The sequence below is a fragment of the Perognathus longimembris genome, chromosome 7 (genome assembly GCF_023159225.1).
Source record: "Perognathus longimembris pacificus isolate PPM17 chromosome 7, ASM2315922v1, whole genome shotgun sequence".
Taxonomy (NCBI): Eukaryota; Metazoa; Chordata; class Mammalia; order Rodentia; family Heteromyidae; genus Perognathus; species Perognathus longimembris.
Genome location: NC_063167.1, coordinates 29,090,448 through 29,094,229, shown reverse-complemented (window position 1 = coordinate 29,094,229; position 3,782 = coordinate 29,090,448). Strand labels below are relative to the sequence as shown.

Here is a 3,782-nt window from a genome sequence, read left to right as displayed (position 1 = left end):
GTTTTGGGATGTGTGTGTGTGTGTGTGTGTGTGTGTGTGTGTGTGTGTGTTTTCATGTCCATGTTTGGACTTTAACTCAAAGTCTAGGCACTGTTCCTTAGCTTTTAGTCAAGACTGGCACTCTACTACTTGAGTCATAACTCCACTTTCAGCTTTTTTTTTTTTTTTTTTTTTGGCCAGTCCTGGGGCTTGGACTCAGGGCCTGAGCACTGTCCCTGGCTTCTTTTTGCTCAAGGCTAGCACTCTGCCACTTGAGCAACAGCACCACTTCTGGCCATTTTCTGTGTATGTGGTGCTGGGGAATCGAACCCAGGGCCTCATGTATACAAGGCAAGCACTCTTGCCACTAGGCCATATCCCCAGCCCCACTTTCAGCTTTTTGGTGGTTAGAGATAAGAGTCTCCTGGACTTTTCTGTCCAGGCTGGCTTTTGACCTTGATACTCAGAGCTCAGCTCCTAAGTAGCTAGGATTATAGGTATAAGCCTCCAGTGCCCAGCCATAAGTGAGGTGTGGTTTTTTTTTATACACCAACAACCATTTTTCCAACTCTCCAGATACAAGCTAGGGACCCCACAATTCCGTTCTGACTCTATATGGAATTAGCTCTGTCTCACAAGATGGAACCCACTTCAGATGCCTGCTGAAAGCCCCATGTACCACCAATACTTGTGACCAAATAAGTTTCAACAGAGAGCTCCCACAATCTCCATCTTTGGTTTAGTAACCGGTTAGAATGGCTCATAAAGGTTAAGGAGACACTGCATTTACACATTTGGACATATTGTATGAAAGATGCAAACAATAAGCCAAATGAGATCGGTGGGAGAAGGCTCAGGAAAGCCCTGAGCTCAGAAGCTCCTCTCCCTGTGGAGTTGGAACTGTGCAGCCCTCTTGGCACATGACCATGTTCACTAACTCAGCTGCCTCCCTGAACCTTGTTATTTAGAGGAGTAATGGTGGTTTCATTGCCTAGGCATGTTGATTAAATCAGTGGTAACTGAGATGAATTCAGTCTCCAGCCCCTCAGAGAGTAGGAGTAAGAGTCCCAAGCCTCTAGTCACATGACTGGCAGGTGGCAGGAAGCAGCCACCCACCCAGAGTCACCGCCTTACCAGAAACTCAGGTGTGGTGGAAAGCAATACATAACAAATATGCCTCTGGATGGAAGTGATGCTGTTGATCGAGATGCAGTTTATGTGTAAACTGTTTGAGCCGAAACCCCTTTGCACAGCGACTTAAAGGTAATAAAAAATTAAATTATAAAAATGATGCTCCTAACACCTCTATCACTCAGGAAATTCCACCTGTGATAGAATCTCTGTATCTAAGGCAAAAGACCTGGGGGCAAACACTAAATACACACTGTGGGTTTGTGTGTGTGTGTGTGTGTGTGTGTGTGTGTGTGTGTGTGTCAGTGCTGGGGTTAGAACTCAGCACCTCGCACTCTCACTTAAGCTTTTTTGCTCAAGGCTGATGCTCTACCATTTGACCCACAGTTCCACTTTTGGCTTCTTGCCAGCTAATGAGAGATAAGGGTCTCATGGCCTTTCTTTGTTCTGGCTGGCTTCGAACTGCAGTCTTCAGATCACAGCTTCAGGAGTGGCTGGGATTACAGGTGTGAGCCACTGGCCCCTGGCTGTTTATTTCTTGTGTCACAAGGTCTCAAATACTCTATACTTCTTTTCTGGCTTCTTGTTTAATCAGTAGGGACAGATGGGGGAAATTTGGGGATGATCCAACATTACTAAAATGATTTACGACTTTCTTAAGATGGCAGTTGCTAAGGTGGTGTGGTAGAAGAAATGGCCTCAGGGTCCAGACGGCGGCTTCACTTGGGGATTCCTGAAGCTGTGTTTGTAACGTAGATTCCTTCATGAAACAGCCTGGGAATGAGACTGCAGACACAGTACTAAAGAAGCTGGATGAACAATATCAGAAGTATAAATTTATGGATTTCAACCTTGCTCAAAAGAAAAGGAGATTGAAAAGTCAGATTCCTGAAATAAAGCAGACTTTAGAAATTCTAAAATACATGCAGAAGAAAAAAAGAGTCCCTGGATTCAATGGAGACCAGATTTTTATTGGCAGATAACCTGTACTGCAAAGCTTCGGTTCCTCCTTCTGATTAAAATGTGTCTGTGGTTGGGGGCTAATGTAATGCTTGAATATTATATTGATGAAGCTCAGGCATTGTTGGAAAAGAATTTATCTACTGCTACAAAGAATCTTGATTGTCTTGAGGAAGATCTTGACTTTCTTCGAGATCAGTTTACTACTACCGAAGTCATATGGGAGCTGTACTTTTTCTTCTCCATGCTGTAGCATGGTTAGTGCTTGAGTGAAGGAAGACAGGTCTGTTTATGTGGTGACTTATTCATCTGTGAGATGACTTAGAAAGATTGGTACTTGTGGAAAGCAAAAAAGGGTAAATGTAAGAGAAAAACAAGATCCAGTCACTTAGTTATAAGAACCCAAAGAAAAGAAGTTATCTGAGTCTTCCAAGTTTAGAGAAATGCCATTCATTATTAGTGTTAAGAAAGGAAGGCCCGGGCCTGGGGATATGGCCTAGTGGCACGAGTGCTTGCCTCGTATATATGAGGCCCTGGGTTCAATTCCCCAGCACCACATATACAGAAAATGGCCAGAAGTGGCGCTGTGGCTCAAGTGGCAGAGTGCTAGCCTTGAGCAAAAAAGAAGCCAGGGACAGTGCTCGGGCCCTGAGTCCAAGACCCAGGAATGGCCAAAAAAAAAAAAAAAAAAAGAAAAGAAAAGAAAGGTAGGCTGGTGTGCAGACATGAGGGAGAGTTCTGTGATCTAAGCTACCTGAAGGACCCGACCATACCTGTCTTATTTCAAGCTTTGTAGAATTCCTAAACCAAAGGGAGGGTAAGAGATAAAGTTATTGATAATTGTACTAATTTAAATATTATATTGGAGGATATGAGTTGGGTTATTGATTTCTTGGATGAAGGCCTATCTTTTAAAACTTAGCTCGGCACGGTGGCATGAATCTGTAGTCCCACCTGCTTAGGAAGTTGAAACAGGAGGATCACTCGAGTCTAGGAGTACGAGGCAAGTCTAGGCAGCAGAGTAAGACTCCGATTCTAAAGAATGTTGTGAGTATCTAGGACATTTATTAAATGTAATAATACTATAGTTTACTAGATATGCTAAACAACTGTGGATTGGAAGTCTTGTCTTGGTTTTGGTAGGATTTAATTTATATGTTTTCTTAGCAATTAATACAGTAGTATAGCAGTGTGGCTATTAACAGTAGTTTTTTTTTTTTGCCTATATTTGTGTATGTGTGATTTCTGTGTCTTTGATTCAGTAAAGAAATTGTATGAGTCATTTCATATATTGCTATGAGAATTATATTTGTGTTTTCTTTGACAATTCTTACAGATATTGGCCAGGGTTTATAATTGGGATGTAAAAAGAAGAAACAAAGATGATTCTACCAAGAGCAAAGCATAATGCTGACAACGAAAAATGTGATTCAGTTTTCCAAACATGTTATTTTAAATATACCAGTGTTGGGCTGGGGATATAGCCTAGTGGCAAGAGTGCCTGCCTCGGATACATGAGGCCCTAGGTTCGATTCCCCAGCACCACATATACAGAAAACGGCCAGAAGCGGCGCTGTGGCTCAAGTGGCAGAGTGCTAGCCTTGAGCAGGAAGAAGCCAGGGACAGTGCTCAGGCCCTGAGTCCAAGGCCCAGGACTGGCAAAAAAAATAAATAAATAAATAAATAAATATACCAGTGTTTTTCTTTTAAAG

General features: G+C 42.5%; 1 pseudogene; it reads left to right on the top strand.

Annotated features, from left to right (window-relative positions):
• Window positions 1-1,803: 1,803 nt before the first annotated feature.
• Window positions 1,804-3,533, top strand: LOC125354287 (annotated as a pseudogene).
• Window positions 3,534-3,782: the final 249 nt, after the last annotated feature.